This window comes from Ziziphus jujuba, chromosome 10 (genome assembly GCF_031755915.1).
Source record: "Ziziphus jujuba cultivar Dongzao chromosome 10, ASM3175591v1".
Taxonomy (NCBI): domain Eukaryota; kingdom Viridiplantae; phylum Streptophyta; class Magnoliopsida; order Rosales; family Rhamnaceae; genus Ziziphus; species Ziziphus jujuba.
This window is the reverse complement of record NC_083388.1, coordinates 5989955-6016055: the sequence shown is the minus strand read 5'-3', so window position 1 is coordinate 6016055 and position 26101 is coordinate 5989955. Positions and strand designations below refer to the sequence as shown.

Genomic DNA, 26101 nt, shown 5'->3' with positions numbered 1-26101 from the left:
ACAAACGGCACGCCTAATTTGGACATTTGGTTGAAAAGTTATGAACCTGCAACATTTTCCGAATACCGTAATATTTTAATATATATTTGAATTAAGTGAACAGTGTGTGCCACGTGTTGCTCTCTCAGCCAATCCCATGAGTGAACAGTGTCACCCACGAGTGGCTTTTATTTGGCCAAAACTCTTGTGGGCCTGGGGAAAGAGAGAGAAAGAGGGGAGGAGAGAGAGAGGGAGAGAAGCCACCACCATCGGCAATCGCTGTTCACCCATTTCTGGCCACTAGAACAGTACACATGCCTGACCACCTTGACCCACCCATCAAAACTGGCCGACTAGCTAAAAATCATGGCTAGATAGCTGCGACGTGCCGGGATCGGGGTGTTTTTCGGTGAGTGGCCCGTTTCCTTCTTCGGTCGATTTCTCCCAAACCAAATCTACGTTTCCTCACCGCCGATCCCATTGGTTAATCCATCACCAGATCTACCTCCCCACCAAATTTTATAGCCCATGGCCGCCGGAGGTGGCGGATTCCGGTGACCATGTCGGCTCGCCAGAAAACCCAGTTCCAGTGAGTTTCCTATCATCCCACCTATTCTTCTCCACTAATTTGACCTCCCTAAACCCAAATTTGAGATCATTTTTCTCCAATTCGCAACGGTTTGAGAGAATCAAGGGCATTAAATCCGAGAGCTTTCCGGTGAGATCCTAGCCACCACGGGTCCGATCTCCGAGAGGAGCATGTGTGGATTGTGGAATCGATCCTATGGAGGATCTTGATTGAATTGCATGCTTGATGTGAGTGACCCACCTTCAAATTATTTTCAGATTTTAAATTATGAATATTTTATGTTATTTGAAGTTATGAAAAATAATTGTGTTTGATATTTGAGACAAATTGGTATTTAAAATTTATAATGTCAATTTATGATTAATTAATATATGTAATGTCACCAAACTATATTTTGGGATTGTGAATATATATATATATATATGGTGTTAATTGAATTTATGAAAAATGTGCTAGTTTATGAAAAATGTGCTATATATGTTTAATATTTAAGAAATTGTTATTTGAATTTATGATGATGATTTATGTTGACTTAGTGCATGTATTGCATCAAAAATTATATTTCAGGTTTTTAAATAAATTATGTTTTAAATTGTTATTAAATTTATTTTTTTGAATTTATGATGCCAAAAGTTTATTGATTTAAGCACATATTGCATGGAATTCATATATTTGGTTTTAAAGAAGTTATGGATTTAAATTATGGTCAATTATTGTTAAATTTATATTATGGAATTTATTGCGTATAATAAATGTACTGATGTGGATTTAAGCAAATATGAAATTTATGTGATTTTGATATAAATTGATTTTAAGGTTTTGAGAAAAATAGTTGTATGAAAGTATTGAGTTCAAAATCCGTATTTATACGTTTGATTATTGATCTGGATTTCATGGTGTTGAAAATTGTTATATTTAAATCAATGGATTTGAAATTGATGGATTTTTAAGTGGTGGATTTATGATGTTGATGATTAAAAAGAAATGTAAAAATATTATGGGTTTAAATGTGATGTGAACCAACGGATTTGAAAAGTGGGATTTATGAGATTTGGATATTTAAAAATATATTGATTTTATGATTTTTAGATGCACTCATACAATACTAGTATTCTGTATTGGATTTACATGGATATGATTAGGGCACATGATTAGGCCATTGGACTTGAGGGCTGGTAGGATATAATGCACAGTGAGCATCAGCCGTCCCCTCCATGGCCTGGTGACTGTTGATAGCATTGGCCCGGTGGGACACCACGGTGATCGAATGCGGGTTCTCTCTTAATCTCCCCGTCAGACAGTGCTTTGGGACGCTGGACACCGTTTGACATCACTGGTATATAGTATGATGCGTCAAGATATTTTCCCGATCGATTATCAAAAATTAAATGTTTTTCAAAGTGATATTTGAAATTAAAAGTATTTTATTCATGTTTTTATTATTTATTTAAATCGAGGTTTTTACATGAATCTTATTTATATTGATTTTATTATTTATTTTTATTGTGTCCAAAAATATATTTTATCATGTTTTTAAGGATTACATAAATTTAAGATTCATTAAAATCAATTTTGTTTTACGTTAAACCCATTTATTACTAAATTGATTTGTTGCATATTATTTGCATTTTATTTATTAATATTCCTTGATTATTCCCTTGGCTTGGTTAATTTATTTGTGATTGTATTATGATCATTATTATGGATTCAATTATTTGTTATTATTAATCTCAAAGTGTAAATTTTAGATTCTAAAATTATTTTGTATTCTATTTATTTTATTGGTTAATTACTTTATTGGTTTTTGGGTCATATACAATTATTGGGTTTTGTGAAATGTTTTAAAAGGGGAACATTTCCAACTGAGTGAACTGTGAGGGTTTTGAGAGACAACATTATTTCAAATGCTTAGTATATATTTATTAACTTATTTATTATTAATTGGTTAAGTTTATTTTGTATAATGGATTGGATCACTCATGGAGATGATTAGCATCTCACGTTTTTAAATTTTGTTTCCCTAGACCCAGGTTAGTAGATGTGATCGACTGGAGTGAGCTCGATGTTTTAGTTGCTGCCGAATTCCAAGGAGTCCTTTCTTTCTTTTCTGTTCTACCTTGCACTATTTGTTTATATACTTTGTTGTATTAATTCCAAAATTAATTGTAAACCTTTGACGCACCGTATATTATATGGATGTATTTATAAAATATTTCACTGGTTCCCTGTTAAAATTTGATGTGCTAAACTTTGTGGGAATAAATTGTAGTAAGGTGGGAGGAATAAGGAGATATTGTTAGAAGTGTGTTTTTTTTTTTTTTTTTTGGCAGGGAATTTTGTAGTAAGTCCAACCCTTAGGGGAGATGCTGCTGGATTTTCCATCGGAAGGTCCAATAGGATTTCTTTGGGATTAGGGCTTGTCTAGAATTCCGGTGAGGAATTTTGCATGGGACCTAACACCTATGTGTGTGTATATATCGAATTATGATCTAGTGAACCACTTAGTTTATCTTATGGTTAGTTGCATAGGAGTAAAATTTGAAAATTGTAAATGGTAATATTAATTTTCAATATCTTTTTATTTTTCATTCTTTAATATGAAAAACTTAGAAAGGAATATGAATCTTTTAATAGCGGCCAATTAAATTGTCACTTATACTAATTTTTTTTTTAAATGAAAATTTTATGCAATTTTTTTTTTTTGCTCGCATTGAGTATAGTGCACATCATATCATTGACCATAAGGTGAACTAAGTAGCTCACTAGATCAAAACTATATGTGTATACATATATCACTTCCATTTTTAAGCAAGGTTAGATTAGTCTATTCAAAAAATTCTATAGGAGCATCTTCAATAGAATATCAATTAGTTCTATCCGTCTAAAAATATTTTTACCACATCAAATGGATAAATAACCTTTTAAATCAATATTTTCTACTGGCATGTGCAAGAGATTTGTTAAGGTGAAGTGATAAAAAAAAAAAAGAAGAAAAGAAAAGAAATTGTACCCTCTCTTCATAGGAGATTTGTTAGACAATGTGAATCATAAATTCAATATATTCCCTCTCCTTTCTCCTTTCTCCTTTCTTATCATTAATTTACAGCCTTTTCTTTCTCATCTCTTCTCATATCCTCTTACAGAATGCCAACTCATTTCATTTAAAATTCTAAACATGATCCATTGGAAAAGAAATTTAAATAGACATTGTTCATTAATAGATACTATGCTATCCAAGCTTTAACACTTTCCAAATCCCTTGCCATCTAAGTTCCAATGGACATAACCTTTAGAGATACTCTAAAAGTTAAAAGTAAACTGTGTAAAATTTTAGTGGAGTGCAAATGTTGCCACATGAAAAATATGGACATAGATTTAATAAAAGGAAAAAAAAAAAAAGCATCTCTAATAGCTTTGTCTATAAACTCTTTTAAACTGATGCAGTAAAAAAATAAAATAAATACTGTCAAAGATGGTCTGCTAGACAGTATAACCCATCAAAATATTCCTCATTAAAATATTTTTCAGAAAGAAAAAAATGATAAATAAAACATTATTAATTATTATTCTTTTTTATAGAAAAATTTAAAGAGATATCATTAATTAATTGAGATTTAGATAAAAACCATTAGAGAATCATTTTTGGATTGAATGTTTATCAGATGAACATTTATACCACATAAACTAGAAATCCTCTCAATTTATGTGCCACATAGGAAATAATCTACAAAGCTATTGGAAATGTTCTTATAATCTTGTTTATTTTTTATTATTAATTTTCTCTGTTTCTTTTTTTTTTTTTAATATTTGATATGAATATATGATTAACCATTTATGGGGTGGAATTGTGAACTCAGTATATTTTGCACTTATATATATATATATATATATATATGTTGTGACAATATTTTATATATTTGATCACTACCATAATTTGGTGATTGAATTAAAAAAAAAAAACATAATATGGCGATAAAATGCTGTCTTTTTTTTTTTTTTTTTTAATGGGCGACATATAAAATGCTATGTTTGGGTACACTTTTACCAAAGGCAAGCATAGATCTGGATAACAAAATGTTTTGTTTTATCCCACATAACAATTATTAACATTTCTATTATGAATTGTATTGGTTGTTAATTAATTAAAGTTAACGAATACTAGACACATTATCGTTTCTTCTAGTGTAGAGTAATGCCAAAACTCCTATTCAAACTTATTTAATTTATACTATTGCTATCAAATCATAAGCGTTCAAGGATGAAATTCAAAGTAAGAACTTGTTGACCAAACCAATTTCTCTTCGATCAAATGATAATCTTCTTAAGTTGTAGAGCTGGTTGTATATATATATATATATATATAATTTCTGTATAGTAAAGATGTGAAGACCTTATAGTAAGGATATTATGTATGCCAAATTATCTCATCCATATTGGTCGCCACATAAAAAAGAAAAAATTATCAATCCAATTATGTTTATATATATATATATATATATATATGTATGCATGTGTGTATGTGTAGTGTTTATATATGTGTGTGTCTTCTGTATTTAATTTTCGGTTTTACTTTTGGAATGAATTCTCAAATTAAGTTTTTTTATCATTAATTTAATAAATTAGGATAAACGTTATTTGAACCGGAGTGTATATATTTATATATATAACTTCCATTTTTAGATGAGGTAAAAATAATCAATTCTAAAAGCTGTTATAAAAGTTAAAGTGAAATGTCTTATTTATATTTGTATTACTTGTCCTTTTTGTAAGTGTTATAGTCCTGTTTACTTTTTATTATTAATTTTCTCTCTTTCCCTTTTTTATACTTGATCTCAAATTTGTCTAACCATTTATGGTGTGCAATTGCCAATTCAAATTATATTTTGCAGGCATATATATGTTGTGACAAGATGTTATATATTCGATATCACAACCATAATTTGGTGATAAAATGCTATGTTGTTCTATTTTCTTGGGGACCCAAATATGAAATCCTATGTTTGGTTACGTTTCACCAAAAGCAAGCATAGACCTAGATAACAAAATGTTTTATAACCTAATGTTACATTGTACGTTGTACTTTTTTATCACAAACTAAATTTTGACTAAAAGGTATCTTTAGTTTCATTGAAAATACATTTGCTTTAAACTAAACTTTTAATTAAGAAATTTATTTCTTAGCGAAGAAAAATTAGGAAATTTATTTGGCCAAAAGATAAATTTATTTTGATAATTTACGTATTGTAGTGCGTTATAGTTATTATTAGTATTGTTATTATTTGGTGTGGCAATACCAAATATTAACCTTTAGGCAATGCGAACTTCCCCACATATATAGTTTATATGAATTAGTTATCAATGTCATTTTTAATTCATAGCATTGTCTTCAAGAAATAATTAAGCCCACGTGCCATGCTTTGTTAAGTGACTGATTATTATTTCAAACAATGAGTGATTGACTATTATTTATTATTTATCCCATAGGTTGAGTTCCCCAACATGGAGGAACTGTATTTCCAGTCACTTAATAGTTAGCAAATGATGTGGGACACGCAGCTTCTTGAAAAGTTCGAGAATAATTTAAAAAGAATGACTGTGAAAAAGTGTGATAATTTGAAAAGTCTAATACCTTCATCTTTGTGTGGAAGTCTCGTGCATTTAGAACGGTTGGAGATACGTGGATGTGAAAACATAAAAGAGGTAGTTTCCACAGAAGAATCAGCAGGACAAGAAAAGTTGGGAAAGATTTTTTTCCCTCAACTTAGATCTCTTGTGCTATATGACCTTCCAAAACTTAAGAGGTTTTGTGCCGGAGATTGTATTGGATGTTCATCATTAAAAAAACTAGATATAAAAAATTGTGGAAAAATGGAGGCTTTCATTAGCGACTCTCTTCCAAGTCACATTAACAATGAAAATGAAGAAATAGAATCAGTCAATAAACAACCTCTCTTCATCAAAGATAAGGTAGTTTCCTTTCTTTCTTTCTTTTTTTTTTTAATTGTTTTTATTTACTTATTTGTTTATTATTAAATATCTTAATAATCAGGTTAAATTCCCAAACTTAAGTACTGAAGATTCACAAGATTGAAGTCATTAGTGGGATATGGCATGGTAATCAGTCTTCAACATTGCCTTTTCCAAAGTTAAAGAGTATAAAGTTGCATTCCAAATTCTCTGAATCATATAAATTTCATTCAAATTTGTTCAAAGACTTGAACATCTTGAGTATGTTTGCATTCGCAGTCCAATCATGGAATCACTAATAAGTTCTGATGAAGCACTTGACATAGTCATGCCTTCAAGAAAATTGGATTTGGATGCACTTCCAAAGTTGATGCATCTCTATGACAAAGGTGTCCAAACATGTAAAACCTTTCGGGTTGTGGAAGTTTTGAATGTATTAAGGTGTGAGAGATTAAATAGCCTAATGACTTCTTCAATGTGTTTCCAAAATTTGACAAGTTTGAGTGTATCTGTGAAGTCCCACATCGGTTGGAAAAGGGAACGAAGCATGGCTTATGAGAGGGTATGGATACATTTCCTTTACCCTCAAGAGGCCTTCCTGTGAGGAAACAAAACTGTGAGGGGTAGGATTGGGCTCACCACCTAGCTTCCAAAGCAGACAATATCTCGGTTGGGCCTGGGAGGCCCGAGCCAGTGGGACTGGCAGGTGAAAAGGTGGGACCCCTAAACCACTGAGAGGCCTTTTAAAACCGTGCGGGCTGGGCCCAAAGCGGACAATATCTCATGCGGATGGATTGGACTATTACAATTGGTATCATAGCCAGACCCGGATCGATGTGCCAGGGACGACGCTGGGTCCCAAGGGGGGTGGATTGTGAAATCCCACATCGATTGGAAAAGGGAACAAAGCATGCCTTATAAGAGGGTGTGGATACCTTTCCCTTGAGAGGCCTTCATGTGAGGAAATAAAACTGTGAGGGGTAGGATTGGGCTCACCACCTAGCTTCCAAAGCGGACAATATCTCGGTTGGGCCTGGGAGGTCCAGGTCAGTGGGACTAGCAGGTGAAGGGGTGGGACCCCTAAACCACTAAGAGGTCTTTTAAAGCCTTACGGGCTGGGCCTAAAGTGGACAATATCTCATGCGGGTGAATTGGGCTCTTACAGTATCAGATTGAGATGCATTGGAAATTTTAATGGCTTCGGCAGCAGTCGCTAAAAGTCTGCAACAACTTACATAAATGAAAGTACGCAATTGCAAAAGAATGACACAAATAATTGGGAATAATCATGAAGCAGAATGTGATGTTGAAACATATCAAAACAAGATTGGGTTTAGCAACCTGAAGATTTTACATCTTGATGACTTGTGCAGCCTCGGAAAGTTCTACGCTGGTAATAACATAATAAGACTTTCGAATTTGGAACAATTAATTGTGATTAAATACCCTGAGATGAGGACTTTTTCTCATGGTACTGTATACACCCCGAGGCTGTATAGAATAACAATTAAACTAAAGTGAAGTCTAGCTGCACCACACTGCATGATACGAACCTAGGACGACCTGCTCCTAAACCCGTATTATATTAGCCCGGATCTTAATTAAGTTTAGGTTCTAATGGAATTGACCTCAACCCCTAACCAACCTGTGGTTAGAAACCTTGGTATAATGTAGACGCCACAATAGGGGATGGAAAACCTATTGATAAGTGAAGCTAAAACAACCAATTCTCTAATGGTGTTTTAGGTGTTCTCAAAGAACAAAGAGATAATTAATCTCACAAGTATTTTCTTTATCAAATCCAAGTTGTATTCATATTGAAAAATAAGCCTTTAAATAGGCTTTGAAAGAAACAAAGTAAACCCTAAAAACCCTAGGTAAAACAGGCCACACAATAAAGAGTTCTATGGTGGCCGAAATTCTCACTCCTTTCCTAATCTAATTTGGATTAATTAATTCCTTTATTTTGAATTAGGAATTAATTAATTTACAATGAAATTAATAAAATAATAACTTTCCTAAACTTATTTTTCCAGAAAATAAATAAATAAAAACTAAAAAGTAATGGTAATTTCCTAAAACAAAAAGTAGAATCAAATTAGGAAACTATAATACTAGTTTTTTGACTAAGTTGACTTTGATCAATCTTTGACCAAATTGAGCTCCAAATCAGCTTCTAGATGCTTTGTAGGATGCCAAATAAACTGAATATGAAGGCCCACACGTTGCCCATGCTTGGAAAAATAAGAAAAGGCTAATACAGTAAAGCCAGCAAGCAATACAGCAAATTCGGCCAAATTGTTGAAGCTGTCTGTACAAGCCCTTTTTGATTGCATTTGAGGCTGCTTTAACTTGATTCCATGACCTCTTAGGCATATGTATTGAACCCATAAAGCATTGGAAGCATTTCATGCTTCTCGGACTCCAAAAATGTACCAAAACCGTCACCCGGGTCCGTATCGGCTTCCACCACTTGGATGCTTAGAATAGACTTTGTATCTTCTAGTATGGACAAGCTCTGTTGAGATTGATTACCCCCTGTATAAATACTCCCAGGTTTTCCTTAAATCTCTTAATTTGAGCTCTTGTGATTGGCCTAGTCTTCATCCGTGTCGAGTTAGCACCACAGCGGGTTATCGGTTGAGCGGGCTTGGGCAGAATCACATCACTGCACCAATAGTGTGAAACTAGCAGCTCACCATTTTTGACAATGGCCATTGTTGCATTTAACACCGAACTCCAACTTGTTCAACAATTGTGGGCAATTGTTAGAACTTGTTGAAGATGGTGGCCTTGCAACCGACCTTGTAAGCCTATAAATAGGCTCATTGTGAGATCTCACATCGGTTGGAAAGGAGAGCGAAGCATGCTTTATAAAAGGATGTGGATACCTTTCCCTTGAGAGGCCTTTTAAAATCGTACAGCCTGGCCCAAAGCGGACAATATCTCATGTAGGTGGACTGGGCTGTTAAGTTGGTATCAGAGCCAGACCCGGATCAGTGTGCCATTGAGGACGGTGGGCCCTAAAGGGGGTGGATTGTGAGATCCTACATCAGTTGGAAAGGAGAACAAAGCATACCTTATAAGAGGGTGTGAACCTTTCCCTTGAGAGGTCTTTTAAAACCGTGCAGGCTGGGCCCACAGCAGACAATATCTCATACGGGTGGACTGGGTTGTTACACTTATCCAGTTGCATGCATGGCAAGCAAATCCAAGAAAGCTCAATATCATCCCAAGTGGGGAGTGTTGAGAGTAAACTCCAAGAGAGAGTGTTTAAATTCCAAAGAAAGCTTGAGAGAAGAGTGAGCAATTCCAAAGAGAATTTGATAGTGTAAAGAGAGGTTCCACATGAGAATCCTTTAAGAGAGAAGTTTCGTATTTTGTAATCTATTTGCAAGAGAGTAATAGATTTATTTTTATTTTTTTTCTTCACATTTCTTCTCTAAAATGGTTAGAGAACCACAACAAATTTTATCAGAGCTCCAGGTTGAGAGCTTGGGTTCCAAATTTGAAGAAACATAGCCTCTGTTCTTCAAGATGGTGTTTCAAAAAGTTGTTCAAATCAATAATTTAAAAATACCAGGTGAAAGAACATGACAAGATGAGAAAAAAGAAGTTCTTAGAAGAGTAACGCGATGTTCCACGTGCCCACACGCGCCTCCCAAAATTTTCTATAATAGGTCACGCACCACACGCTCCGTCTGGAGGTTGAAAATGACCACGTCAGCTGACACATCATCAGACACATCAGCCACGCGATCCAACACATCATCAGCCACGCTATCACCACGTCATCACAATCTGCGACGCCAGCAAAAATTTTTGAAATTACGGAACAACCCCTGTATTTTCAAAATTTACATATTGACCACTGTAGTTTCTATATTTATAGTTTGACTCCAAAATTTTGGAAAACTGCATTTTTGCCTTAAAATTTCTGGTAATTATATTTTGACCTCGGACAAGTCAAGTCCACCATTTTCGGCTATTCCGAACGCAATGGTTAACTTCGTTTTACCAAATTCAGCTCTGTTTTTTATCAAATCATTATGTCAATGGAAGAATCATCTTCGGAGCTATGGTTAAGCTCATTGCCACAAATTATATACTTTGGAGACCTCGGATGGAAGATCTCCTCAATTGTAAGGATTTGTTTGATCCTATAGAAGCTAAAGGAGCAAACCATGATCCCAGCAAAGAAGCAAAATGGAAGAAATTAAACAAGAAAATGATCGGTCAGATTAGACAATGGATCGACCACAGTGTCTTCCATCATGTAGTGAAGGAAATGGATGCATATGTCCTCTAGACAAAATTGGAGGAAATGTACGAAACCAAGACTGCTTGGAACAAAGCCCTATTGCTTAAGTGATTGGTAAATCTAAAATCACAGAGTGAAACTTCTGTAGTCGAGCATACCAGTGAGTTCCAGAGCTTGGTAAATCAACTATCTGCTGTGGATTACCAACTAGGGGATGATGATCAAGCTCTCCTACTTTTAATCTCTCTTCGATAAGTTGGGAAACATTGGTAGTCTCTCTCAATAATTTAGCCTCGAATGGCAAACTTACTATATCTATGGTTAAGGATGCCCTATTTAATGAAGAGGCCAGGAGAAAGGACATTGGCATGGACCAATCACATGCCCTCGTCACAGAAAGAGAAGACAGCAAAGAGGTGGTCGAGATAGGGGGAGAGGAAGGAGAAAGAGCAGAGGTAGATCTACAGACAGTAGGAAATCATCATATAAATGCTATCATTATGGCCTGGAGGGTCACTTGAAAAAGAACTGCAGAAAGTTGTTGAGAAAGCTGAGACTCCAAGGTAATCAGCCGAAGAAGGATGGAGAGACACTAGTCATTGTTATAGGAGTAGTGGCGCTCTGCTCCACCAAAGAAGAGACATACCGTCATATATCAACCCAAGACATTGAGTGGGTAGTCAATACTGCAGCATTCTACCATGTCACTCCACATAGACATTTCTTCAAAATGTACAAAGCAGGAGACTTTGGTACAGTAAAGATGGAAAATTTCAGTTTCACAAAAATAGTGGGAACTGGTGATATTCAGGTAAAAACAAATGTTGGTTGTACAATCACTTTGAAGGATGTCTGTCATGTTCCAGACCTTCGGCTTAATCTACTTTCGGGAGCAGCCTTAGATAAGTAAGGCTATGATAACCATTTCAGCAAAGGCATATGGAAAATGATGAGAGGTGCCATAGTTATTACCCGAGGACATATTTATGGAACGTTATACAAGACTCATGTGAAGATATGTGCAGACAGCCTCATCATTGCAGAAGGTGAGGCATCTCAAAATCTGTAGCACCAGAGACTCGATCACATAAGTGAAAAAGAGTTGTCTACTTTGGCAAAGAAAAAGATTATCACTGTTTGCAAGGATGTTATGCTAAATCCTTGTAGTCACTGCTTGTTTGGTAACCAACATAAAGTCTCTTTCAATTCCTATGCATCGAGAAGATCAGAGTTGTTTAGTCTGGTGCACTCTGATGTTTGTGGTCCCATGGAGGTGGAATCACTAAGTGACAACAGGTATTTTCTGACCTTCATTGATGATGCTTTTCGGAAGGTGTGGGTATACTTCTTGAAGACAAAGGACCAGGTATTGGATTACTTCAAACTATTTCATGCCATGATAGAGCATGAAACAGGAAAGAAGCTGAAATGTCTCCGCTCAGATAATGGAGGCGAGTATACTTCCAAGGAGTTCGATGCCTATTGCATAAGACACGGCATTTGACATGAGAAGATGGTCCCTCGCACCCCACAACATAACGGAGTAGCCGAGATGATGAATTGGATAATTACAGAAAAGGTCAGAAGCATGATTAGTATGGCTAAGCTGCCAAAGCCATTCTGGGTAGAAGTTGTTCATGCCGCCTGCTATTTAATCAACAGATCACCGTCAGTACCGTTGAATTTTGAAATTCCAGAGAAAATATGATCGGGTAAGATTCCCTCCTACTCTCACTTAAGAGTATTTGGTTGTTTAGCTTATGTACATGTATCCAAGGAGCTCAAACAGAAGCTCGATGCAAGATCTACTCCATGCATCTTTATAGGATATGGAGATGAAGAATACGGATACAGGTTATGGGACCCAAAAATAAGGAAAGTTATTGGAAGTAGAGACGTAATATTACATGAAAACCAGACAATTGAAGACATCAAAAAGCCCAGAATGTCTCCTAATTGTAGTTCTAGCCTAGCATGTCTTCTAATTGTAGTTCTAGTGCCAAGAATTTTGGTCCTAATCTAGCACCAGCACAAATAGCCACAGAGGATAATGAGGTGCGTGAAGATATGCCAGAAGTAAACCAGGAGGAAGAAGGGGACGTTGAGCAGGAGGAGACTCAATCCTTTTAAGAAGCTGCAGGGCCATCACAGTAGTTAAATGATGGTACACCTCTTGAAGCCAGTAGTTTACAAGTTTGGAGATTTGAGAGAGGTCGAATTTCATCAAAGAGATTTCCAGAATCTAAGTATATTCTGTTTACTGAAAAAGGGGAGCCAGAGAGTTTCCAGGAATCTATTTCTCATCAAAACAAGGAAAAGTGGCTGCAAGCAATGCAAGATAAGATGGAATCCTTGTAGAAAAATCATACTTATGAGTTGGTTAAGCTTCCAACAGGAAAGAAGTCACTAAAGAATAAATGGGTGTTCAAGCTCAAGAAAGATGGCAGCAAAAGGGTAGTGAAATACAAAGCTCGATTGGTGGTCAAAGGATTTCTTCAGAAGAAAGGAATTGACTTTGACGATATTTTTTCACCAGTAGTAAAAATGACTTCAATTCGAGTCATTTTTGGTTTAGTAGCAAGTCTAAACCTAGAGCTTGAATAGATGGATGTGAAGACAACATTTCTTCACAGTGATTTACATAAGAAAATCTACATGGAGCATCTAGAAGGATTTGAGGTTTTCAGGAAAGAATCGTATGTAAGCTAAAGAAGAGCTTATATTGCCTCAAGCAAGCACCAAGACAATGGTACAAAAAGTTTAATTCGTTTATGGTGAGTCAAGGCTATAAGAGGACTGCAGCAGACCAGTGTGTTTATATTCAAAAATTTCCAGATGGAAACTTCATTGCACTTTGGCTATATGTAGACGATATGTTGATCATTGGACAAGATGCAATGAAAATTAGTCAGCTGAAGAAGGAACTATCTAAGTCCTTTGATATGAAGGATTTAGGACCAGCTTAACAATTTTCGGAATGTATATAATCCAAGACAGGAAGAACAAAAGGTTATGGCTAACTCAAAAGAAGTATGTTAAACGAGTGATAAAGAGGTTCAACATGGATAAAGCCAAACCAGTCAACATTCCATTTGCAAATCATTTCAAGTTGAGCAAAAGATTGTGCCCCTCATCCAAAGAAACGATAGAGGAGATGGCTTCAGTATCATATTCTTTAGCGATAGGAAGTCTGATGTATGCAATGGTGTGTACCAGACTAGACATTGCTCACACAGTAGGTATTGTGAGCAGATTTCTTTCAAATCCTGGAAAAAAACACTGAAAAGCAGTCAAGTGGATTCTTAGATATCTTAAAGGTACATCAAAGCTATGTTTGTACTACGGGAAAGGTGATCCAGTCTTAGAAGGCTATACAAATGTAGATATAACTGGAGACCATGATAATAGAAAGTCTACATCAGGTTATCTCTACACTTTTGCAAGGGGAGCTGTGTCATGGCAATCAAGATTGCAAAAGTGTGTTGTTTTATCCACTACAGAAGCAGAGTACAGTGTTGCAGCAGAAGCGGGTAAGGAAACAATGTGGTTAAAACGTTTTCTCACAAAATTGGGCATCAAGCAAGAAAACTACAAGATACATTGTGATAACCAAAGTGCCCTAGATTTGAGCAAGAACTTAATGTATCATTCCAGTACAAAGCACATTGATATCCACTATCATTGGATATGCGAAGTAATAGATCAACAGTTGTTGAAACTGATGAAGATCCATACAAAGGAGAATCCAGTGGATATGCTAACAAAAGTCGTTGCTCAAGAGAAGTTAAGCTGTGCAGAGACATAGCTGGAATGGATGGCAGATGGCCATTAGTTTAAATGCGGCTGGAAGGGTAGAATTGTGAAGTCCAGCTACACCACACTGCACCGACAGTGTGAAACCAGCAGCTCACCATTTATGACAATGGCCATTGCTGCATTTAACACCGAACTCCAACTTGCTCAACAATTGTGGACAACTGTCAGAACTTGTAAGCCTATAAATAGGCTTATCCCATTGCATGCATGGCAAGCAAACCCAAGAAAGCTCAATATTATCCTAAGTGGGGAGTGTTGAGAGTAAACTCCATGAGAGAGTGTCTAACTTCCAGAGAGAGCTTGAGAGAAGAGTGAGCAATTCCAGAGAGAATTTGATAATGTAGAGAGAGGTTCCACGTGAGAATCCTCCAAGAGAGAATTTTCATGTTTTGTAATTTATTTCTAAGAGAGTAATAGATTTATTTTTATTTTTCTTCTCACATTTCTTCTCTCAAATGGTCAGAGAACCACAACAACTAAAACATTATTGGCTTATTCAGCGTCTGGATCTTGCAAGTAATGATGACGTGGAATACTAGAGGCTTTTGGAGGGTGATGTTAATACAACTCTTAAAAAGCTTTGGGAGGACCATCAAACTACTGCTACCTCATCACAACCCAACATTACATGGTATGTATTATCTCTTCAGATGATGATGATTTATTTATTAATTTCTTGAAGAAGACAAATTTAATGTTTCTGGTGTTAGAGATGTATCAACGAGGCATACATTTAATAATTAGGTCAGAGAGAAAATACAATCTTATTATTTCAGTTCATCACCATTAATATTCTTCCAAAATAATACAATTTTCAACATTAATTAATTAAATATGACTATATGAGCATGGAGCTTGTTTTTTCTTTAGTATTCCTTTCTCTGTTATCTGAGAAATTATAATATTCGTAACTGCTAGAAATATACACACACATAAATACACACACACACACACACACACACAAAGCCACACATACACACCATGAACCAACTTAACTAAAGGAAAAGAATCAGATAAATAAAGTTGAAGGTGTTTGGACCAAAATTCTGTATCCCTGAATGAATAAGCAGAGACAGTCGAAGGCCAGTCCATGTATTTGTAGGCTATCGAGAATACAATAGATTTCCACTTGTTCACTTATGTCTACCTGCCAATTTGTTTATTACTATTATTATCATTTTGTAACTGCATTTTTGGTGCCTATAGTTTGGGAATAGTTGGACTTCAAACCTATATATAACAAATTGTAAATAGAAGATCACAATTTTATTGCAACATTTTATTTATTGCAACATTTTAAAAATAAAGGCTTAAAGTGCAAATACCCCAAGCTACATAGTAGACATATTTAAATTTTATGCAGTGATTACTTTTGTCCAAAAAACAAGTTGTGTTAGAAAAAAACAAACTTAAGAATGTAAAATATTTTAACTATCTAGCTCTTGCATGATGCATCAGGTTCATGGAACTCCTAACATATTAAAAGCTATATAAGTTTTCTTAGGTTCATGGAACTTTTAACATATTACAAAGTTTTGTACAGATATATTCAGAATTATCAGAATCAGAAACATCCGACTAGGAAAAATCTTTCATGCACTTAAACATCTCCTTGTAGTGGCAATGCTCTTTAGCTGAAGATATTGAAGTGAGAGTACAGTAACACTTCAGGTTTGAAAACTACATTAATTTACTACGTGTGATTTCTATACTTACGAGATTCTGTAAACCTATCTAATGAGTATAGTATCACAGCTAAAGAGCTCTTACTCTCTATTCTGTTTTATTTAGGGTACAAGATTGGATGTCCTATAGAGGCTGGTCGCTTATGGTTGTAATTAAAGGGGAAGACCCAAATCTCAATTTGTGTTTTTACTAGACGTGAAGCCGGTAATAAAGTTGATTAATCGATATGAAGTTGTATTTTTGAAGATGACATTTTAGTGTAAAACCTTGTTTAATGTTGATACAGGCTCAGAATACTTACTCTAGACATCATGGTTAACAATTCTAATATGTTCGATCTTCTTTATTAATTTTTAGTTCTTTATTATATATTGGCTCAGTTGTGTGTGGTGGATTTGAACAGTTTCTCATGGTATGCATGTTGTGAATTTGGCTATATGTTAATTATTTGTATGTGCTAGTGGACCTCTAGTATGTTTTAATGTAAAATAGTTTGTAAAATCAATAATAAATTATCATTTTTTGATTAGAAGTGCAAATTTTTGTTGTATGAGATACTATAAAAGACAATTGAGAGTTAGAAAGGAAAGAGCAAATAACCTTGATAGCATCAGAAGCCAGACCCAGCATTCGAGACATTTGAAAGACAAGTTTTGGCATTCTGTTGATGATTGTAGAAGAATAAAGGTGATGGAATTGAAGATCAAGTTTGAAAGTGGCTGAATAGAGTATGTGGAATCAGTGAAGAGACAGAGAAATGCCTTGAAGACTAAGCAATCAATTGTTCATCAATTTGGTCGTTTCTAAATTTGGTTTCAATTTTCAAGGCATCGACCATGCAGGAAAGCAAAGAAGATGAATGAAGCCATTGTTAGTGAATCCAAGATGTTTTATGTAATGATATAGATGTTTGAAAATAATTTCCTAATCTACTTTTAGCGGAAAATGAAGCATGGAGTTTGTTTACCAACATTGTGGGCCAAAAAAAAAAAAAATACACTCAAATCTTTCAAGGCAGATGAAGCTGTACATTATGGAAAGCTCTATTGACTGTCCATCGTTGTTAAAACTTTGGATACAAACTTATCATCAGCGTAGGATGTTCATCTACATTCTACAGATAAACTTGTCATTAGCATAGAAATAGACTTGCTGAGCTAACTCTAATCAATAATAACTCTAGCTACTCAATTTTTCCTTTCCTGGTATCCTTGGTTGTTTACTTCTCACTTTAGGTCTTCTGTTATAGAAATTTAATTGTTGTTGTGTTTATATGTCATTACCTGATGTCCTTTTCCTTTCATTTTTTATCCCCCCATCTAGCAACATGATCACTGTGTTAAATTCTTTGTAGAATTTTGTATTCTTTCTTTCCCCTTCTAAAAGAACAATGCCAAAACATAAGTTGATCCTAAAGCTTTTAAGGTGTATTTTAACATTTTCTTTTTTTTTAACTAAGAAGGTGTATTTAACTATTTTACTTAAACATTCTAATAATCATTTGACAGGTAGTCTTGGTTATCTTAGAAAAGCTGAAAATGGATTGAACGATCCACATGCATAAGAGCATTGAAAATTGGATAGAATTGCTAAGTTGATGCATATATGTACAGAAGTCCATAAAGCCTTCTAGACTTTGGGAAATAATATGGCAGTTTAATGAGCTAAGTTTCATCCTCAATGTCCTCTCTAAATTTGACAGCATCGATAAATCAATTAATTTCCTCAGAAGCTACAAGACTAAGAATAGCATACTGCAAGAGAGTGAATTGAAATAACTGCAAATGTGGTAGGTGACAACAATGCTGAAGTTTTGTTTAGCAACTTGAAGATTTAGGCTCCCCACCATTTACCTAATTCGATGAAGAGTTTACTCTGGATATAGTATAATGAAATTTCCATCTTCAGAAAAAGAAAGTGGGAGTCAATGTGCCCCTGAGATGCAGATTTACTCTTATGAGGCTATAACAATAGAAATTGTTAGGATCAGTGGTATTTCAACATGGTATCAGAGCCAAAGATCCAAGAGGTCTTGAGTTCAAAACTTAACAACTCCACCAAAAATAAAAAAACAAATGTAAATACCCAAAAAGAAATCCAAAAGAGGCGGGCTTACATTTGAGGGGGAGTGTTAGAGAAAAATATAAATCAAATGATAAAAGTCTACCTTCCATCAGCTTAAGCTTTTGAAATAAGTGGTATTTCAACAGAAATAGAGGACAAAAAATGCATTTGGAAACAATAAAATAAATAGATTGGTATTTTCAATTCATTGAATATCATAAACCAAAACAGCTAGCATCTTTGGAAGAGTGATATTAGTGCAACCAAGAAAAAGCTATGGAAGGACCATCCAGTTACCGCTTACTTAGGAAAACTGTTTATTGAAGTGGTATGCAATCTACTAGCAAATTGTCAGTTTGTAAAGAGTAGGGGAATTCCTTCCCCCCTTAAGTCATGCTGTGTACATTTTGGTTGATGGGTAGACTGTGGAATTTTACTTTTATGGCTATTTTGGTAGACATGATTTTTATATTTATAAAACAAAGCACAAGAAAGGGAAGTATAGGCTGTCCAAAATGAGTGAATGCAGAATCATGCAGAAGATAGTCACATGTGGAAGATAAAATGAAGCTCACAGCATTAATAATGTAGCTGATGATGTGATTTTGAGTTTTCCATAGTTACACTCCCTGATATTGCAATCTCTACCAAATTTCATGAAAGAAAAGTACTTGTGTTCATGATTGTGTTTGATTCACAGATTGAGTTCCCCAACTTGGAGATCTTGGAACTATTTTCACTTAATTTTACAAAAAAATTCGAACAATCAATTTCCAAAAAGGTTATACACGCATAAGTTAACGAGATTGGCTGTGAAAAGCTGTCGTAAGCTAAAGAATTTAATATCATGTATTTTTAAAAAGCCTTGTTCATTTGAAAAACCAAGAGGTAAGTGAATGTAAGGTCATTGAAAAGTTTTGTTCGGGAAATTGTATTGAATGCTCATCCTTGTTAAAACTGATGATAGAAAATTATTGTAAACTAAGGACATTCATTTCAAATTTTACTGATAAACCTGAAGAAATAAACTCGCTGGCTATGCTACCTTTATTCAACGATAAGGTAGGTTCTTTTTTTTTCTTTTTTTCTTTCTTTTTTCATCTTCTCTGTCTTTCCTTTCCCAATATCCTTGTTTGTTTTCTTATCTCTTTAGGCCTTATTTTTTGGAAATCTGATTTTGTTGTGTTTACAATACCATTACCTTCTGTCTTTTTCTTTCCATCTTTTCTTTGGTAACAACATTGTCATTGTCATCTTCTTAATTTTGTAATTTTTGTAAAATAATTAATACCAACATATAGCAGAGAATGCGTTAACCAGGGGCAAATACTGTATGCCTACTCCATATTTTGCAACAATATTTAAGTTTCATTGATGTTCTCGAGGATTATACTATCCTAAAGTTTAATAATTAAACTTTCATTTCACAGGTCGTCTTGGACAAGTTAGAAGAGTTGACAGTGGATTCGAGTGGAGTCATGGATGAGATATGGCATACACAATCTCCAGCAGCATATTTCTACGAGCTAAAGGTACTGCATTTGAGTTGTTCTACATAAACCAGTTGTTTTTCGAACGTATTTATAGATTGCAGAATCTTGAGAGTCTTGTTTGAGTGGTGTTTTTCTGAAAGAGATTTACTGTCATAAAGGGGTTGTTGCTGGATCTGCTTTTATACCGATATGCTTAAGTGCATTGAAATTGTCCAGACTTCCTAATCTGATGCATTTGCTGACAGAAGTTCAAAAGGACAAGGTCCTTCGAAACTTGAGAATTCTAGGTGTAATAAGATGTGGAAGATTAAAGAGCTTAGTGCCATCCTCAATGTCCTTCCGGAATTTGACAGCTCTGAGAGTATCAGAATGCTATGCATTACTGGCTTCCTCAATGGCCACAAGTCTATCGCAACTTATAAGGCTAAGCATAACAGACTGCGAGGGGATTATTGAAATCGTGGCGAATGAAGGAGATGACACAAATGCTGAGGTTGTGTTTGGAAACTTGAAGTTTTAAGTAGCACTATTGGAAAAAGAAAAGCATAATTCAATGACAAGTCGCAGGCATCAACGTAAATTCACAGCTCCATTTAATACCTCTATAACCCCACAAATTGAGAGAAATCAAAGCCCAAAGAAGAAAGAAGAAAACTTTATAATATTATGTCATCAGGAACACCATGCTTTGCTTAGGCGGAAATTTGTTCTTTAAATATTAACCTAAAGCAAAAGATAAACATATGATACTCTATTCCAAAACTCATAGCAGGGGAAAAAAAAAAAAAAACACTCTTTATTCCAAACTCAGACATTGGGTTAAATAAAAGCTATGGGTTTGGAATAAAATAGTAGCTAGAATAGGGGCATTATATAGCACCGTGTAGACAATGAGAACAGGATTACATTTTTTTATTCAAGAGCATTCACATCCTAAACTTTACAGCACTAATATTCAAATCCACTTCCCATATCCATTCAAAATTCATTGGAGCCCTGTGAGCTTTGATTGGTCTAAGTTAGCTGATTAAGGTGCACCTACCTACACAAGCAGCTAGTGCTCTTCCTCTATAAGGTACGCACTTTCCTTTCCTTAATATTTGTCTTTATCATTATTTTCTGTCTCTTCGTTTTTAATATTCTTTGTAAATCGTTTTGTTTTATATATATATATATATATATATATGCTCTAATGAAGATGTTAATTTGAGAATATTATATGGATATATATTGTGCAGCATGTTGTGGGAGGTGTGATGAATTTGACTCCCACAATATCTTTCAATTAGCATTTTCATTGAAATTGGCTATATATATATATATATATATGTGTGTGTGTGTGTGTGTGTATGTGTGTATTGCACTTTCTGATCATTTAACTCTGTTTCCATTTTTTATCCTCTAGACTTTAATTTGTTATTGTTTCCCTATATCTTTCCTTTAACTTTCCTTTGCTAAAGAGTTGTAAATAATAATAAAACATAAAAAAACATTATTTTGTGAATAATCCTAACTATTAATCCCTAGACTATATAGGGTGATTCTAACTTTCGTTCCTCTATCTATTTTCTTACTTTTGATCCTCAAATACAATAAAAAGTCCACCCTAATTCTTCTTAAATTTTCCATCCGCTTAGTGGCACGTACATGTCACGAGGTATGTCAGTCAGAGGTATGATTGGTCATTTTTCAAGGATCAAATGTAATAAATTTAAAAAAAGTTTTCTTTTTATTAAAAAAAATCTAAATCAATAGTAAAAATGTAATAGAAATATTAATCCACCCAAAAATAAATAAATAAATTTATTTGAAGCAATAAAAAAAAAAAGGGAATTATTCATATCAGTTCTAAATTGACATAAACTATAACTCAATATTTAAATCATATTTCATTACCATATCCAAAAGGAAAATACTTCAGCAATTTATTTATTTATTACTTGTACCAATTTTTATATTTTATTTTTTATTTTTAGGCAAATGTGAAGAAGCATTAACATTTATTTCTTAGTTCCTTTTTATATATGGATGTAGATCCTCTTATCATCTAAAGTTTTACCTAAGCATTTAAAAATTTAACGACGTATGGCAAGCAAGCAGTTATACGGTTAAGATTACTTTTCTCTTCTAGTTAAATTAAAAGACTTTCCAACTATAGTCGCTTTAAAAAAATAATAATAAAATAAATATGTCTTACAACTACATACATTAATTATTATCTTAAAAAAGCATTAATTATATCTTTTTCAATGCAATTTTTATTTATTACCTTTTTAAAGATTGATGAATCATTTTTTTCTTCTTTCTTTGTTTTTTCTTTTTTTTCTTTTTTTTTTTTTAAGAACAAATGGAATCACATTATATATTAAAGATTTAAAAAAAAATTAAAAACATAGAATAGAAGTGAAACTGGAGTTGTTCGAACTTCCGATGTTGATGCATCTATGTCATAAAATTAGTCTACTCCAACCCTGCAAAGCCTTTGGAAGCTGTGGAAATTCTGGACATTCGAAGATGTTACAAATCGGAAAGCCTAATTGCTTCCTCAATGTGTCTCAAAAACTTGAAAGCTTTGAGTATTTCAGGGTGCCATTCATTGACAAATTTAATGTCTTTTTCAACTGCAAAGAGTTTGCGACAACTCACCGAAATGAGTGTGTCGAAATGCAGAAGAATGACATAAATAAAAGGTTTTGAAAGAGAAAGTGATGAGATTGTATTTAACCAGCTGAAGGTTTTAATACTCCATGATTATTTTAATACTCCATGATTAACCCAGTCTCAGGAAATTTTACAGTGGAAATAATATTTATGAGTTTTCCAAATTTGACGACATTGATGGTGAATCAATGTCTAGAAATTTGGTGCTTTTCCCATTGTTTAGTGGATACACCAAGGTTGGATGGAATAATTGTTGAACTATAAAGGAAGCGGTTTTGGCGACAAGAAAATTTGGCAAAGCATTTTGATGATTTGAAAATTGAAAAACAAGTTTGGCATTTGGACGATGATGACGGTGATGTTAATAAACTCTACAGAGTCTTTGGGAGTGCCATCCAGCTACCGCATTTCAACACCTGTTCCAATATCATTGAAAATGGTATAGTATGCCATTGCGGCATTGCCTTGAGGATACAGTGTAGATTTTTCACGTTGCCTTGCTTTTCAATGTGTAAATTTATAATATTTATAATATAGTATGCTAGTTGAGAAATGCAGTTCGGCTATGTTACCAATATAATCAAACTTATGTGATTGAGGTCGTATCTAAACCCGAAAAGCAAAATTATAATTTTTTTTCCCCCCTTTTTTCTTTGGTCGTTCGTGAGTTACAAATAGATCTTCGAACTTGGACAAACTCAGCCGCTATGGATACAATAACGCCGAGAATTAGTACCTGGCTTGGGCTTGATATTTGAGTCCGAAGCTTGGCTTTTGCTTCTTCTTCTTTTTTAAAAAAAAAAAATGCTAATTGTAAAATTACAAAAGAACTCATAAAGCACAAGTAATTTTATAAAACTAATACAAATAAAACGGGACAAGTAATAAATAAATGTTTGTAATATTTCCTCAATTTTAATTAGTGGTGAAATTTATGTGTGTTGTGTGTGTGTATCACTATCATATTTGTTAAGCTTTCACAATTGAGTAATGCTGGTCAGCTATAAACAAGCTTATGGTTGAGTTATATCAAATTATGCTGGTCACCCAAAAAAAAATAAATAAATAAAACAAAAAAATAAAACAAAAAAAATCTTATGGTTGAGTTTATCAAATTATGATGAGTAAGCTTAGTTCTGAATCCACTAGCTTATCAATTTATTGAGTTCAAAGAAGGTAAATTAAGCTTGTTTTAGTGTAGTGAAATTATGTTTTAAGTGGGCTCGCTTTGAATACAAATCCAAAAATAAATTAAAGACTATGGAATTTTATTAAAATAATATGAAAAAAATATTTAATGTTTGTTTTTAATTCAAATATTTTCACATTTTCCACAAAAACTATATTCATATTCCCCTCTCTTCGTTTTACTGCTTCATCATCAACACTATCCCCCCTGTAGATCTGCACCAAAAGACAAAACGAAATACACAAATTAATAATATATACGGAAATTAATTTTATAATAAAGAGTAACTACTCTAACTATTTAACTCGAAGTTGGAAATAAACGTAACAAAATTAACAAGAGCATATTTTATAGACATTCCACAATTAGAGTTAGCTTAGCTTACTTTAAATTTTGTTTGGCCGTTAGAAATTAAAAGTAGAAAAATGGAACATAACAGTAGAAATTACTTTAAATTTTGTTTGGCGGTTAGAAAAATTGAATAGTTAATTTATTGATCAGGATAAATTATCTTTGTCAGTTGTCAGAACAAAAAAAGTTTTCACGAGTGACGTGGCATTAGCAACATGCATGTCATTGGTGGGGTTTAAGAATATAAACTGATGATATACTATAAGAATTTTCTCTTGCAAAGAGGATAAATAACAGTATATTAGAATTTACTTGTTAATTGACAACTTAAAAATGTGTGAGATGATTTGTCCAAAAAAAAAAAAAATGTTTGAGGTGTGCTCCAATATATATATATATATTTTGCTGTATAAGCCTATAAGGGTTACATGTATACACATATATAACTGTCTTATAAATGATAAATTCATTGATATATTACTTGAATTGCATACTTATATTCAACGTGAACAAATTATCACTAAAAAACATGAAATTTTGGGATTTTGTTGTTGTTGTTGTTGTTGTGAAACATTGTTTTTAATTTTGAGCACGTCAATGTGGGAGCAGATCCTTCAGTTTATCGAGATATTGGACTGAGCCATGCTGAACCAACTTGGAAGTACGAATTCAGTTCAGGGCTCCATATCCAGCCCAAAGGGGAATAAGGCCAAGAAGCCAAGAACGAGGCCAGGTTTCAGGCTTGGGCTTTGAGGGAACAAGGAAAAAAACAAAACAAAAAACAGAAAAAATTCTTATGAAATTATATATATATATATATATATATATGTTTATATATGTGCATATGTGCACGCTGATATGTATATATATATATATATATATTTATACATATATATATATATATGTATATATGTGTATACATATATATATATATATATATAACGACAGTACGGATACGAAAGCAAACAGAAAGATCACAAAAGTCAGGTAAAAATAATAATAATAAAAGGGAAAAATAATGAAGAATGAATGTTCTTCATCAATTTCAATGATTCTTCTAGTAATAGGAATGAGGAATGTAATTTGTCCAAATCTTTAAAGGGATTTTTTAAAAAAGGGATTTGATTACACACGGTTTGTATAGGAAAGCAAAAAACGACGCTGGAAACAATATGCAGCAGCTAGTAGTTGTTTGAGTACTTACTATCACAATTTGCTTCGTCTTTGTTTTTTTTTTTTTTTTTTTTTAAATATAATTTTTTTTATTAACATGCATGTGCATGGATATGGATTTAGACTTAAATTTATATGTAAAATGCAAGGTTTAAATGATCATTTCATGGTTGTTGACATAAAAAGTGAGAGAGGATCATAAATGCCTTAGACCAGATATAATTGAACGCAATCTAATATATTATAGACCTAATATAATTGTAGTCAGTCCATCCAATAAAATAATAAAGAGAAAAGATATAGTTATTAAAACATAGAAAAGAGATAATTGATGGAAGCTTACATGAAATACTACTACAAGCTAATAAAGGAACTTTATACATATACAAATAATATATATATATATATATATTTAAGAAATTTTGATTTAGACTTTTTAATTTTATCTTCATTACATTTAAATCATACGTTTTTGAAAAATCATTATTAACTTACCTTCCATCAGTAAAATTTTATTATTAATGGTTTAGAATTGTATTTTCACATTATTATATTTGAATTATTAATTGTTTTTTACTCTTTCCATTATAAAACAGAGATGGTAAAGCTCTGCCTCTTAACTTTGGGCCCTCAACATTATAATTGGACTCTCAACTTTTTAAATCGGTGCAAATTGGTCCAAAGGTCCATTAGCGTTCCAATTTTAAAAATTACAAGGTACAATTACAAACGGACAGTGTATGGGTCCCTCGTGTTAAAGGGGCAAAATTATAAAATTTGAAAATATATACTTTTTGAAATTTCAAAATCGGTGTCCTCATTGTCTCCTCTTTATAAAAGGCTGTCTATCTGCATTCCTTTAATTTCTGGCT

At 33.6% G+C, this 26101-nt stretch overlaps 1 long non-coding RNA gene across 2 annotated transcripts in view; it reads left to right on the top strand.

The window, feature by feature from the left end:
* The window catches only part of LOC132799750 (uncharacterized), a 51010-nt gene extending 34761 nt beyond the window's left edge, over nucleotides 1-16249 (top strand). Inside the window, exons 2-3 of one of the 2 annotated variants that reach the window (XR_009634534.1) lie at nucleotides 15154-15243; nucleotides 16156-16249. This is a non-coding gene — a long non-coding RNA (uncharacterized LOC132799750). Of the gene's footprint in view, nucleotides 1-15129; nucleotides 15244-16155 lie in introns of both variants that reach the window. The other variant, XR_009634533.1, reaches the window with a different exon arrangement.
* The last annotated feature ends 9852 nt before the right edge of the window (nucleotides 16250-26101 follow it).